Source organism: Tetrao urogallus (assembly GCF_951394365.1).
Source record: "Tetrao urogallus genome assembly, chromosome: 16".
NCBI lineage: Eukaryota > Metazoa > Chordata > Aves > Galliformes > Phasianidae > Tetrao > Tetrao urogallus.
In genome coordinates, this window is record NC_136829.1 from 1,680,345 (window position 1) to 1,696,099 (window position 15,755).

Genomic DNA, 15,755 nt, shown 5'->3' on the forward strand with positions numbered 1-15,755 from the left:
ATTCTTGATTTTTTTTTAACTGAAGGAATGATTTGAACTCATAGGGTAACAGTGTGATGGATCTGAATTTCGGCTTCATTTCTTCTTAAATTGAAGAAAGGCTTTGAAATGCTACTGAGTAAAGTCAGACTGGCATGTGGAGCTGGAGGGCTTCTTCCACTTCCTTATCGTTCCTTTTGTTCTTCCTGCCAGACTCTTTCCTCCTGTTGTGTTTTTTTCCCCCCCTTTTTCCTTTCCAGGTATGGAGGTCCAGCAGAAGAGGCACCGTTTTTCAGTAGTAGATGGTAGCCTTTCTCTACCATCACCACAATTGCTAAAACAAAATGCAAATGTTGCACAGAGACAAGTGTACTGGAGAGACATTTGAAGCTGTATGTTAAATTTCAGTGTGATTTTTAACTTAAAAGTTTTTCTGAAGTCATCGAACTCATTCTATCCTTCTTGCTCACCTACTCCTTATATATCTATTTTCTGTTTTCTGGTTCTGCCTTCTATTTCCCTTCATTTACAGTGATCCACTGTCTCCTGTTGCTTTTGACCCAGGGATTTATTTCCTTTCACTCATATAGTTCTTTTTCATTTGTACTCCTTCATTGTTGCCCTAGCTTGTTCCCATCATCCCCAGCTGGATATTCCTGAGGAATGAAACAACGAACTTGAATGAGATGCCACAGTACGCAGGCCAAAGCTTGGCTGCAAAAAAAAAAAAAAAAAAAAAAAATCTGAACGTAAAGGCGTTTGGATATCAAATAATAAAAGGGGAAGAACTGGGGATATTGATCACAGCATGACCAAGGGTGACAATGTGATGCAGCTGTGGAAAAAGCAAATGCAGTCCCAGGATGTAGTAAGAGAAGTGTTTGTAACAGAAATATGAAAGCACTTAATAGTGTTTTGAGCAGGACACTGGTTTTCATTTAGAATATTGAGTTCCATGCTGGTCACCCATGTGGAATAAAAATGCATTTGAGTTAGAATGGATACCACCAAAGAGTAATAAGGTGATTTTAAAATGCCATTGTTTAGATACCATGAGATCTAGCAGATGTCTTGTATGATACTGCCCTACACACCCAATTTCTTCATGTTCCACCTGACATTTCAAACAGAAACAGGCTGCTTCCAGCTCCTTGCCAGAAAAATCCAACGCAGCCTTCCTTAAACGCTTCAAAAACAGCTGACCCTACAAGAGATTCTTCATAGCTTTCCTATTCATTATCTAATTTTTCAGTAGAGTAAGAGGCAGTATTCCTTTACTGACCTTGCTGATGGCAAGTGATCTCCCTACAGTGCTCTATTTTTCTTAAACCAAGTTCTCTAAGTCCTTTTCCAGAGTTTTTCTAGGATCTGTGTCAAACCAACACTATGTAATAGCTTTATTATCCATGTGGGCAATTATTAAGCTGTTCTGTGACTTACTGAAATTTTTCCCACCCAGCTCCCCCAGTTTAAGAGATAGCACCAGCTTTAAAGTGGTTACCTTGCCCTTCAGAGAAGCACTGCTTCCACCAGGAAAGGGATGAAACCATGGGAGCATGGGGAGATGAGTGGGTGTGAGAGTGGATCAATCAACTGATGCACTGACTACAGAAGGAATTCCAGATTTCTGCCTTAACCACTGTGGGGGAAGGAGTGCTCGATGCTGGGAAACGTTCTGCTCCTAAGCTAGGATGCTAAATACTTTGTGGCAAATTATTTAGTCTGGATGATTTAAAATAACTTCTCCATAGCTACTGAAAGGTTAAGTGTGCTTTAATTTCTGTATTTTTACCCTAATGTCAAATAGTTTTTTATTAAGAACAACAACAAAAAAAAAATAGTTTCTCTTTTCCACATTGTTATTTTTGGCTTTAATTGAAGTTGTATTCTCTCATGTAATAGTTGCATTGTAATGGGGGTTCTGGGCTTATCTCCATACAAGCCCCATTTGGAATATAATCCGCCTATCATAGTCTAAAACTTTGCTTCCTGTTTGTAAGCAATTTTAATCTTCCGCTTTATTTTTAATAATACTAATAACATTCTATGCTTCTAAAATTACTTTAAAGCAACTTTCTGGTTCTCGGTTAGTTTGAACGTCAGGAGCAAGGACTCCGCTTGAGAACATTTTCTTGCTCGGTGCTGGGACTCGGGTCGTTTTGTAACACGTTCTTTGAGTGTTCTGGCCTGTCACTGTGTGTTTAACTGCATCTGTGTGTTCAGTGCACCCAGGAGGTGCATTTCTTCTGAGAAGAGGAAATGGACAAAGTTGCATATCTTTGAAGAATGGAGGAAAGCAGAAGCTGTGAAACTGTGGTTGCTCCTATGTGCACCTTCTAGAGAAACTGCCATATGAAGTACTCATTCCCTTATTATATTCTAAGAGTTTTACATATTGTTCTGATCAAGAGATGTTTTTGACAAGTCCCTCTATTCTTTTCCCATGCTATTTAAGAGGATGTACAGGTTTGGGCATGGGAGATTTCTTGTATAGTCTTGTGTTTGTATACTGAACAAATCAGTTTACGTTACTGCCAGTGCATCTAAGAAGTGATTTATTTTATTTTTAAGGGTCTAAGCTATGAGATACTTGATCCACTTCTGGCAGTGAATTAGCGTCAGGAATTGCTGGGGCAATTTCAGTTCCACTGATGGTGATGGCAAAGTAGTAGCAGAGCAATGATTAAATTATATCTGATAGTAAAAATGAAATACAATAGCTCTCTGGCTTTCTTGTTGATTAATTTTTGGACATTTGCTGGAAAATCAGAGGGCAAAGAGGTTCCATAGGGAACATAACAGAACTGGAAGAAGTTCTCAGTGTCATGTGATATCAATTTGCAGGTAATGGAAAGCGAAGTGAATACTGGATGTACTGCTAGAAGAGGTTCCTTTGTGTAGTATGTGCATAGAAGCTGGGATATCTGGATATTCCTTACACAACAGGTGAAGTTCATGTTATCCTGGCTGTCGTCTGTACCAGTAATGACTGCAGGAGCTGTTGAAGCTTGCTGCTATTTAAGGTCAATTAATTTGTTACAGTAATTTACCCTTTTAGAAATGAGTAAGTAGGAAATAAGTCAAATTGCATTGCTTTTGTCTCTGTGTGCAGAAACCTGGCATCAGTGACTTGGACGTAGTGCACCATATGGAAGAAAGACACTGGAACAATCCTTGGTGTCTACACCAGATCAATGAAAGTTCTGGACTGCTTCTATGAAATGCTGCAAGGCACAGCTTTTTTATTTTATTTTATTTTATAGAAGAAGGGAAATCCATGTGTGACCCAGAAGTGGTAAGTAAGTATGAAGACAAATGGCAGAAATATGTGTTAATTGACAAACTACACATAGGAAAACAATATGGGAAAAACTTATGGCCAAACATCTAAGGAAAAACTAGCATTGTACATTCAGATGGGGAAATTCTTTTCTAGGAAGCAGTGAATCGAGAGGTTTTGGGAGTTATGTTGGAAATCAGCTCCCATTGTAACACTGCTATCAAAAGTGCTGATGTAGCTCTTGAATGAGAAAACAGGGCTGACTTCAATAGGAGAGGATATTTATTTAACGTTGATATGACTATTACTGGAAGACGCTCCATGAAGAACACTCATTGAGTGGAAGAAGTTCGGGTAAAACATAAAAATGAACAAAGGAATGGAAAAGTACATCTGAAAAGAGCTTTTGAAGCTCAATCTATTTAATATCAAAGAGAAACTGTAAATGTCTCCATCACTGAACCTACTTGGTGGAACTGGGGGGAGGGAGTGACAGAAGACTTTTCAAGCAAAGCAGCAAAGATATATTGAGATGAAACCAGAAGAAGAAGTCAGAACTAAAAAATAAAGATCTTGACTATTCTGGTTCATTAGTAATTATTCTTTAAAATGACCATCCAAAGGTTGAAACTTTTCTTTCCTTTTTTCTTTTCTTTTTCACTACAAAGACTTGAAACAATGGGTTTTCTTTATTTTTAAACTAAGGAAATGCAGACTGTAAGCAAAACGACTGCTCATTACATCATTCTCTGTATTACTGCAGTAACAATTAGTTAGACCTTCATTTTAATTTATCATTTTGTAAGTGTCTGAATCTGTGCCAGGATTGTGTTCAGCTCAGGCGTGTGAGCAGTGCACTTCTCACCGAGTAATCTGGAGAGAAAGATGCTGTGTTTACTATTGTTGCACTGCCAATTTTTTTTCCCAACCATATTGACCTATTACTTATTTGGAAAGGTGTTGTTTCAAAATGTTTTTTAAGTCTTGACATCCCTAAAACCCCCTCAACTCCAGGAAAATTGATCACATTCATCTTGAGCATCAGGCTTTGAGCCAAACACAGTGAAGCAGCCCATTCCTGAGTGCTATGGAATATACACTGAGAAAAGAAGCTGAAGAAGCTTTGAAATTCAACATGGAAAAGACAAAACACTGAGAATGAATCCCCAAACAGCATTCGTGTATCCATTAATTACAGTGTTAGTTCCTTTTTTATGCATTGTGTTCCCTCAAATGCAATCTGTATTGCTTTCAGATCATTTGCACAGAGCTGCTTCTGCACCACTTAGTGTAAGAAGGATAGGATATAAGCCGCTGCAGGCCCGGTGTGGTTCAGGCTCAGAAAGGTGTCAGTCCACATTCTTTCTAAATTTCCAAAATTGATTACAGGTGTCAACTGCATTCAGCCACAGCAGAGCTGCCACCATCTTTTATCACATGTCACAGTTGATGATTTCAGTTCTCGATGCTTCCTCTCGGTGCAATTTGTCACCATTTTATTTCATTTTTTTAAAGGCAGACCTATTACTGCCAGCTCCAAGCATGTCCTGCTGCCAGCTTGCTGCAAAGAGCCTGAAGGGCTCTGCCCATAAAGAGCATCCCTGCTGCCTTCAGCAGCTCCTGCACCCACAGCCTGCCTGGAGAGTGGCTCCGTCTGCCAGCAGTGCTTGATGCTGTGCAGGGAATGCAGCAGTGCTGGACACATGGCAAAGCCCACTGTAGGAGTTTGCTCTGCAGGAATGAGCAACAAGTTTCTATGGGTGCGCTCAGATATTTGGAAATGGAAGGCTTGTATTGATGTGACCAAAGCACGTTTAATGTTTAGAAGGTTAGAAGGGTTGTGTTAAATACATTGGAAATTATTATTTAAATGCTATTAATAATGAATGGCTTCCTTGATACTTACAGATTGAGAATGATTTTCTGAGATGTTTTTCACAGAATGAGTCGTTAGAGATGCAGAGAGGGGTGAATGAAAGAGATGCCAGAGCTGGGCATTTCTCATTATTGCCTCCTGCTTCCTTAGAACTTAATCCATATTACGTATGTTTAAATCGAACCAGACTTTAACCCACACCACCCAAACAAAGAAAGATTGAAAAGAAAGTGTGATTCGAAAAATAAATTGCAAATACAAGAAGTCAGTGGCTTTACCCATTGATGTATTTCTTAAACAGCAAACTTAAGTTGTAACAAGGAAAAAAAGCAATGCAATAACGTTTCTGTGCGAGGATATATGCTTAATTAACAAGGTGTTAATTATATCAGCTAAGCTTTCAGTAGATCTTCATCTTGCAGGGTACTGAGAACTAATTTATGCATATGGCTTTACATGAGTCTCAGTATACTGAGTTTTGTTACTCATAAAAGGTCAAAGGAAATATTAATGATAAAAACCTACACTGAAGTTGGCATTTTTTCCTGTTTTCAAAGTGTGGAGGTTTTTTTTTTTTTCCACATACAAGAATTGTGATTCTTTTCTCTTGTATCTTCCCTAGGTGTGACTATTTCTCCCTTTTTACAGTTGAGGTGCAACGCTTGCAAAAGCTTTCTGAGCCTGTTTTGGTATAGAAGAAAAAAACAAACGGCATAAAGCAGATGTATGGGGAAGTATGATTTCAATGTATGGAAACCCAAAGAAGAGACATGATTTAAAAGATAAAAAACAAAAACTAACTAAACACAACAGAACAACCAAAGGAAGCATAAATAATAGCCTCAAGATTGCTTTTTGGGAAAGAACATGAAAACAACTGTTCAATTGTTTAACAATTGATAAGGGGATTCAAGTTATCCAAATAAGATACAGGTTAAATCTCTCCATATGTTTAAAGTCAAACTCTCCAGTCAAACGCATCCAAAGATTTCATCCTACCTCAATCGGAATTGTTTCTGATATTAAGAAGATGGTCCAGAAGATGCCAGTAAAGAAGCAAAGTCACTTCTGAATGTGATAATTTCAAAGTCACTTCTGAATGCTGCTTCCATCATGTGACTGAGCCAAAAGAACAGGGAGCTGTGCAGTGCACAGGGGGAAATAAAAGGGGAGAGGGGGAGTGAAGAACACAAACACAACATCTCTCTCGTGCACACACAAAATAAAACACAAAACAAACACACAAAATAAAACCTACCAGGGACAGCAGGAAGAAATGCATCCATTTAGGGAAGTTACAAATGCAGTGAAATGAACAAATGAATTCGCTGTAAAAGTCAACAGAAGTGCTCTGAATTAAAACAGAGATTGGGAGAAAAATGCTGACGCTGCAAATGGCAACTGTAAAATATCTCCGAATTCAAGTATGTACAGCAAGTACTGCCTGCTGAATTCACCTAAAATTATATATGACATTTATGCATATTGATGGTGGATTTGCCACTTGAATATGTTTAATAGAAAATGACTTTCAAGTACACATTTTGGAGCAAATCAGAAATGAAATTACGGTCCATAGTGTGAAGAGAAACATGACCAAACCACAGAATAAAGCCTAAACCCCAGAAATCTTTCAGGAATTATAAAAGCTCCAGGAAGATAAAGATCTACATTTTATACAGTGGATTTATTTACCTTGGAGATCTAAAGTTAAAATCCTAGCCAACTACTTGAAGCAATAGAAAAGCACATAGGAGCTCCACTTTGTTAACACGAAAACCACAGAACTACAGCACATAGAGACGATACAGCATTGAAAATAATTATTTGCAGAGAAAACATAGGTAAGTGTAAACTGAACTGAAAAGCAAAACATGCACCTAAACTCAAGCCCCATATATGTCAAACATAATCAAAGCACCCTGAATCCCAGGCAATGCTGAAAAGAAGAGCTGCAAAGCGGGCACAGAACTGGAGCCGATAAACTCAGAAGAGCAAAGAGGTAAAATAGTAAAATAATCTTAAAACGTCACCGCTTTCCACACCACAAAGATAGATTTGTGTGACAGATCAGAATGCAAAGGAAGACAAATCTCCTTGGTGCCACGAAGCAGTGAGATGTGATCGTTTCCATCCAAGCAACGCAGTGGCAGTCAGTGCCCTGCCGAAGAGGTTAAATATTTTGGTCCACTGAAATAGCACACTGCTATTCTGTTTATTAGGATCTAATAGAAACCAAAACAGCTGGTCTCCCTTGTTCTGCTGAACTGCTGGGAATATAGGCAAAGCTTTGGAGATGTTTTCAGTCCCCTTTGACTCCTCAGCAGACTGCTTTTAACTACCACTTCCTCCCAGAGCAGTTCACAAGTTCTTCCTATGCATTAGCTGACAAAATTATAACTGTGGTGAACTGCCTCTTCTACTTCAATTTTTGCTTCTTTTCCGTCATTTTCTTTCTTTCTTTTTTTTTTTTACCCTTCCTTTCTAACTGTTGCTCTGAAAAAATCTGGCGTCATCTCCTCTTTTTCTTTTCCTCCCCAATTGAAAACCAGGAGGAAGGTCCTGCCGCAGCAATCTTCCAGCAGAGAGGTTTGCAGCTGATGGCAGCAGTTGAATGGCATCAAGGGGTTATTCTGTCACCCAGGTAGGAAAAGGTGTGCGATGGGAACATCCAGAAAGCCCTCTTGTGGGAATCCTGCTCCTCAGTCCCTGCTCAGGACCCGTTCTTGCAAGGGTCTGTGCCTGGCAGCTCCGTTCTCGGAGGGATCGCTGCAATTGCAGTGTATGTGCAGGAGCAGATCTGCAGCAGATGCCTAAGAGCAGTAACAGCGGCGTTTTAAGCCCTGCTGCAATGAGATAATTATAGCTGGAGCAACAAAAGGCAGAGACCTAGAGGAGGAAAGGTGGTTTGTGTTGTTGTGTTTTAAAATTGACTGACTGCTTGTACAAAAACCAGATGGCTTCATCAGCACAGGGACACTGCATTTGAAATATATTACATGTCCCTTTATAATTCCAAGGTCCGATGGTACATTTCATACAATACCTTACAACTGTACATTGTAATGGAATATGAATACTTTTTGCTGGCTATGTTACAGCCATGTGTGCATCATGTGTGCCATGAGGTGGGGTTTTTTTAATACCTACTTGGCTGAGCTCTAGGCTGCAGGAATAATTGCTTGTGAAGCTGCTTGGCCGCTGCTGCAGCCTAGGGTACCAAATGTTTCGGACTGCAGTAAGTGACAAAGTGTCAGTGTTTTTTTTTGTAAACCAAAGGATCCAATGTGATTTAACAGCTTATGAGGGTTTATGTGAAAAAGATGATGGGTGGATGGGAGGCCCTGTTATGGAACTGTGTCCCTTTTGTCTCCCTGTGTGATTGACATGCTCTGTATCAAGGCAGCCTTTCAGTGTTCCCTCAGGATCTCATAATACAGCCAGGATTACTCTTGGATAGGAAAAATACCTCCTTTGACAGCTTGGCATTTGCTTCTTTTTCTTTTCTTCCTTGATATGTAGCCTTAAGCACAGTTGTTTCAGTGAGCAAGAAGGCGCTGAGACAACATGGGCCAAGGATGCAAAGTAGGCTTATGAAATTGTAAGCATTTGCAGCAGTCATGGGGAGATGGCAAATGCTGGTTTGGTGTTGGAACAGCTCCACACAGCCCATTTATTGGAAAACTTTGTACAAATCAGCAGGTTGGAAGAACTCTTGTCTGATTGCAGCCCTTTGTTTGCTGGGTTTAAAACACTGCAGTCTTGTGTTTCAGCTGGCTATCTGTCACCAGCAGCATGGGATGTATATTAATGTATATCCCACATCAGGCTACTTGTTTTCTAAGGATCCTGACAATCTGTTAAAGTGAGTGAGGCTATTTAAACACTTACAAGTGACTATGGGTCATCTTATTTTGCAAAGACAGATGTCAGAGCAGTTGTTGAGTCCTATGGCAACAATTGTAGGTTTACATGGGGATGATTAGAGCCAGAGAATAAAATCTGAATAAAGACCAGCTTTTCACAGAAGATGTATATGAACATTTAATGTCAGTATAAAAACGCAGCACAGAGGGCCCTCACTGTTAGCAGCACTCTGATAGCACCACTGTACCTTTCAGCATTTAAACTGAATCCCAAGGGGGGAGGAGAGAGTTGAGGGAGAGCTGCTTTTAACATCTTTTTGCTTCAAACTGAATGACTTTATAAATCAAGGAAACCTTATATGCATCCAAGATGTCTCTCTTGGAAGAGGAGCTGATGAAATGTGTTTTCCTGTGCTTTGTCCTGATATTGTCAAACCAAAATCTCTAAATGCTTTCAGAGGAGGAGTAGTTAAGAAATCAGTACCTATGTACAAAAAAAGAATAAAGGAGACAGCTCTGCCTTGCATTTACAACATAATATTAATGGTTTTTACTAAAACTGTGCTGCTTTAATATGGCAGTAACAGTTCCTGTCATGTTTTTTCCCCCCAAGTTTTCTTTTATTTGTTGCTGGTAGTTGTTTTTCTTTTTCTTTTAAAATGTAAAACCAGCTACTTGTGGCCAAGCTTTGGTGCTTTGCAAGCCGGTGGAGTCAGGCAAGCAGTCAGCCAGCCAATAGATAACCAGTTGTTTGTCCAAGCTGGTGTGGGATGACATGCTTTGCTCTGTGGAAACCAGCATATGTGAGGAAATCTCATACGCATAGGTTGTTCTGCTTGCAATCCTTTGGACACCAAATGCGAAGTTGGGTTCCCCACTTTGGATTGGAAACATGTATAGGTATCTTTACATTGCTTTTGTGGCATCAATCTAGGACAGTACGTCCAGTTTGAATGTTGCTTAGCTGCTTTTACAGCAAAAGAACAAAAGGTTTTCGGAAGCCATTGTGTTTGGCATTACAATATTAGCAAAATGAAATTGCAGAATGTTTGAAAATGATTCTGTTCCCACTAAAGCAAATGCACATTGCACAGTCTCCGCTTTTCCAAAAAGCATCCACAGCATTGGCTTGTGCTGGAGTACTTAGGGAGCAGCTCCATCAGTACCTGCACAAAGCAGAAATGTGCCCAGCGACCGAAAACCAAGCAGAAGTGTCTTCGAGGATGAACCAGAACAAGCCTGACGTGCTTGAGAAGTGATATTTGAGATGAAGACAATGAGCAAGTGTGCAGTGTGGTTACGAGTAGCTCTGGGGAGAAGCCTGGCACAGTGGGAAGAAGACAGGCTGACAGGAGCACAACATATTGCTGGAGCTTTTGAAAGGGCAGACAGATGTTTTCCTTCATCCTTCCCTTCTCATTTTGCTGCTGGGTGATGAATAAGAAGTGACACAGTGGTGGAACTGGTTGAATTTTATCAGTCGGGGCCGTTCTCAGTTGTTAAAGTTGACAAATGAAAAATGGCAAAAGTGACCAAATGTTTCCAGAAGAAACAGCTTCAATTAAGACTTTATACAGATATCTGCAGGGGGAATCTGCAGTATAAACAATTCACCTTCTTCTGAAACGGCTGTTCTTGTTTTCCCATTTCAAAACTCCAGAATGCTCTGACTTTTTTATTCATTTGAATTGAATAAATTCAAACTGCCTAAACTTTCCCTATAGGAAAACTGTTTTTCAAACCCTGTTGTTACCTGAATTACAGCATAATTCTTTTCTTAGATTCTCTTCCAGCCTTGAGGCACTAAATTTCCATGTCCTTTGTAGACAAGTTCATTTTCTCCTTTTAAAGAGAAAGAAATCCCAGGGCTCTGTTTGTGTTGCTTTGAAATAAAGCTCAGCTGTCACTCTGCAGAACGGTTTAGATTGTAGATGTGATGCAGGGATGCTGGCTTGCATTCACAGTACCAACCAGGCAGCCCTGGGCAGTGGGGATTGCATTTGTGTGCCTTTTCCTCTGTCTCTGTTTTGGCTCTGTTTGATTACAATCAACATTTCGTTCTCTCCCTGTCTGACTTACGTTTTCTACCGTTGAAAGTTTCAAGACAAATATATATATATATATTTCCTTTCCTTTCCTTTCCTTTCCTTTTCTTTTCTTTTCTTTTCTCCCTTCTTTCCATAGTTGGATTTTCTTTCTCTCCTCCTGTACTATCACATGAACATAATTTCCTATGACATTTACTTTTCAACACTGTTTTCTCCCCTACCTATTCCCTTTCTCCTTGACTCTCCAGAGTTGCTATCACTTCCAAGGCTCAGTGACTGTACCAAGAAGACTGCCTGCTGTGACAGTAATACCGGCAGGTAATTTAAGCACATTTGGTGGAAGGACAATCTGAAGGGAGAAACGCGGAACTGACATGAATAGGGCTATTTGGAATTGCTGCCCAACTCCAAGAGAAGAAATAAATTTGTCTTTGGGGAGCACTGCACTGTAAAGGTGGGAAAAGCTGCCTGGGGAAAATCAGATGTCTGGCTTTCTGTCCTCTGAAACACTTTGAAGCTTTTTATATTGATTTAAGTCAAAGACATGTCTAATCAAACATTTTCTGGTTAGAAACCTTTATGTTTTCCAGATACGCTGATCTGGGAACACAAATAGCTGGCTACTAGCAAAAATATACAATCTTTGAATACAAATAGTGGAAATCTGCAGACTTTGCAACTGGTATCTTAATAAGGGTACAGGCAAATAATCCCTTATCGATGCATGACAAAATAATTAGATTTATTAACATTCTGAAAAGTAGAGTAGTGATGCACCTGAGATATCGGGATAGGATGAAGTCAGAACAACAAAATCAGCCATCAAGGAGCTCCTTTGCAGCAGGATCTCTAAGCAGCACTTCTCATTCACTTAAACATGAGTCCTGATCCCTGAAAGTGGACTGCTTTGTTTTCTGATCTAGTTCTTATAGTTTCTGTGTGAATAGATGGAACAGAAGCATGAGAAATAACACTGCAGGCACAGCTAGCTTTGCAAAAAGGAATGCAGCTTAGGATGGTTTCATTGGGGTACTTCCCACTGCAACTTCTGCAGAGTTGCACTGATTTAAAATTAGAGTTCCTCCTGTAGTAAGCAATGAAGAAGACAGGTGTATTTGGAGAGCACTTGAGAAGCCGTAGCCTTTGCACAAGCCATATGTGAAATGATGCTTACAAGGAAAAAAATATGAACTAAGCTTTTAAGTAAACTTGTATGAATAGTTTCAGAACGTTTTGGCAAAGAAATGCTACATCTATTCCAAGGAATGCATTATCCTTAGGTTGAGGGGTCTTTTCATAGTTTGTCCTCAAAGCTGAGAAATCGAAGAATGTAATTTGAGTGGAAGCAGTCAGAGTGGGTAACAGCACAGTTACAGGTTTGGGCTAGTTTTATTGCTGCGTTTATGCCATAAAAAGAAACAGCATCAGGGGTCTGTAATGTTCCTCCACGGATGGTCATTACTACCACGAATTCAGCCATTTCCTTCTCATTTCTATGAAGTTAATAACGCCGATGAACTTCCTGACCTAAAATCTTCCAGCCGGATTTCATCCGATTTTACTTGTCATGTCTTTCCCAATTTACTCCCTGATATGCCTAAACTGAGATATGATTTTTGCTTTGGAATTTAAATGCTTTATTCTTCAGAGGAAATTAATATGGGGAGTATATGAGTCACAGAAATACTGAAAATGTCAAAACATTCAGATTGGAAGAATATTAGACACTAGGTATTGATTAAAGAGCGTGTAAATAAATCCATACCATCTCTCACTGTGTTCATTTGATAATGGTGTTTATCTATTAAGAGTTAATCCTACCCTTTTTGTGTCGTATTCAATCAGAAAGGGGTTTAAGTGAGAAGTAAATATTTCAAATTTGTTTTATAAACACATTCATCTTGTTTCAGCTTTCATTGAAACCAGTGGGAAAGCTCTCAAGCATGTGTCCTGAGTTAAAATACAGCTCACTTGCTTGATGAATGGAGGATACGTGCTGCACTCACAGCAGAGCAGCAAGAGGAGAGCAGGTAGAGCTCTCATTTGGGACAACGTGGGGAAAAAAGACACAACAGAGAAACAAACGTAAAGCTAGCAGATAGACATTAATTATTGCCAGTAATGTTCTGTGGTTATGGTCCTGGTTATATCAGGTCTTACATGCTTTTAGGTTTGAATCTTTGAGCTGTAAAAGTTGTGGGAAAAGGACTTTTCCTTGCAGGTTGGAGTATCTGCTGTATTTCTGCTCACTGCACAACACACAGTGCATCACTGTGCCTCAAAGCACCGAGTGCAGAACTGTGTATATTCCACGTACAAATGAGGCTTAGAAAGCGCTTTGCTTCCTGTATTAATTCCTTGCACTTTAAATTGGAAACTCTAGTGATATTCATGACCAACTCCAGGTAAGGAAGAACAGTTTTTTAAATAAAGGACTGATTTATGTTCATAGACTTGTTTATTTGAGTTACAGTCACAACGCTCGTCACATTTTAGCAACTTGGTGTGCTCTGAAGGGCATGTTTAAGCATTAAACCAGGCTGTAACATTAGTGCTTTGGAACCTCTGAAAGTCATTTTAATTGTCCTGCTGCATCTTCTAACTAAACACAGAAAATGATTTTAAGTACCCCGGGGCATTCAGTAACAGTTCCTCATTTATCTCTGCTGCAAAAGCATTTTGTATCAAACAGTTCTCAGCAGTTCTACTCTGCTTTCAGAATAAATCTGATTCATGTTTGGTTACGGAGGAATAAGAAAGGAAGGAAAAAACCCCAAAGGCGCCTTTACCACAAACTCTTCTTGTTCCTCCCTTTACAGTTTAAAGTTTAAAGCTACTTTAAATGAATTGTTGATCTAATTGCACCACAAAAAATCATCTGAACTTGCAATCGTCCGCCAACAAACAGACCTAAGTTTATTGGGACCTTGGTGGAATTTGTTGCAAAGCATAAAGCTTCTGCCTGAGATACACAAAACTGTACACATATAAAACTGAGCAATACATTTAAAGACACATTAATTAAATTCTTCAGATATTCAGAACTCCTATCTTGTTGTTTGCTACATGAGAAAGGCAACTGACATCTGGTCCTTGTTAATGCCCTCAGTGTGTTTACAGGGCTCAGAATTCTATGCGTACCATGAAAACATCTTGTATAAATCTGGACATATACGCTGTATAACATTTATAAATAAGAGTTGCTGGTTCTGGAAGAGGGCAACAGCTCAAATAAAACAAAACAAAATAAAACCCAACCAAAAAAACCCCAACCAACAAACAAGAAAAAGATCCCAACAGCAAACAATCCAACATTCAATGAAATCGGTCCTGAAACGGACAATGAAGGTTTAACACTGAATTCATTTCTTTTCACCCAAAAATACAGAGTCTGAGGCCAATGAAAGACAAATCTGAGCACACTAAAGCACACTGTACACCAAACAACTGTCCCATTTCTGAGGATAAATCAATAATTTGAAAAATGGAAAGGAAACACTATTTTGCACATAAAGGACAGTTGCAGAAGTTGTTTTCATTTAACTAAAACTTACGCTCTCTACCTCAGTATACTCACTTTTTGTTTCACAAAGCTGGTGAGCACTCATTACTCCTCATATTCCCACTGCCTCACGCTATTACTTTCAAAGTAGATGATGTATTTCTATATGTACATAAACATAAGCAAAGTGTTCAAACCGCAGATTTCTCTGGTCTCTGTATTTTCGTTTTGGATTGCTAAGTGACTCTGTAATGCATGGAGAGTTGTGCTGGAGCTACACGTCTTCCTAAAGCATTTCATGCTAATTTAGAAAAAGAACATGAAAGTTTAAATGTATGGCACAATTACGAACAAAAGGAAAACATCCACTCAGACAACAAATCTTTTACTCACCTCAGCTATGTAGCTGAGGAGAATGCACGTCCAGCCAGATTTGAAAATCATAGCTGGAGCGCTGTACGTTGACCGGCGTTTCTGGCTTTCCTCATTGCAGAAGATTTCACTGCGAGTCAAGTGAAATTAATCTTGCTAAATCCTTTGATTTATCTGAGCTTCGCATGTACTTAAGGGCTTAAGGCCTCTCTTTCTCTTAAAAATAAGATAATGATAAACAGGAGGTAACTGGGAAAGAGCAGCTGCAGCACTGAGGCATCCTGGCATTGCTGTTGTGCCTGAGGGCAGCAAGGACAGCATGATCTGCTGAATAAATTTTGTTTAGCTACATTAGAAATTAACCTCCCAAACTGTTTACTACATACCTTTCTTACAGGTCTTCAGCTGTCTGTATTCTTTATGCTCTGGTTCTGCTTCCTTTTCATATAAATCAGAAATTTACTTTCAATCAGTGAATTAAAGATGTGAGAGCTCTTGCTTATATTGAATATTCAGGACACGTTGACAGGGGCGGTACTTCGAAAGGGTTATAATTTTTTTTCCCTCCCTCTCCAATGGAAATGTCAAATAGGACTGGTGTTGTCAATTCACAGGGTCCTTTGTATGTTGAAAATAAGCATTCGTACATCAGGTATGCAGGATGTAGAAGACCCAGAATGCAATTCTAAAGGAGCAGTAAGGCTGCAGTGTAGTTGTTGTACAGCTACGTTGATGCAGCTGTGTCCTGTTGGTTGTGTGTCTTGTGCCTTTGGTATTGGCACCTATTGAAAATTGAAAGCAAAGGCCTATAGGCTTTATTTGGTATTCTTTT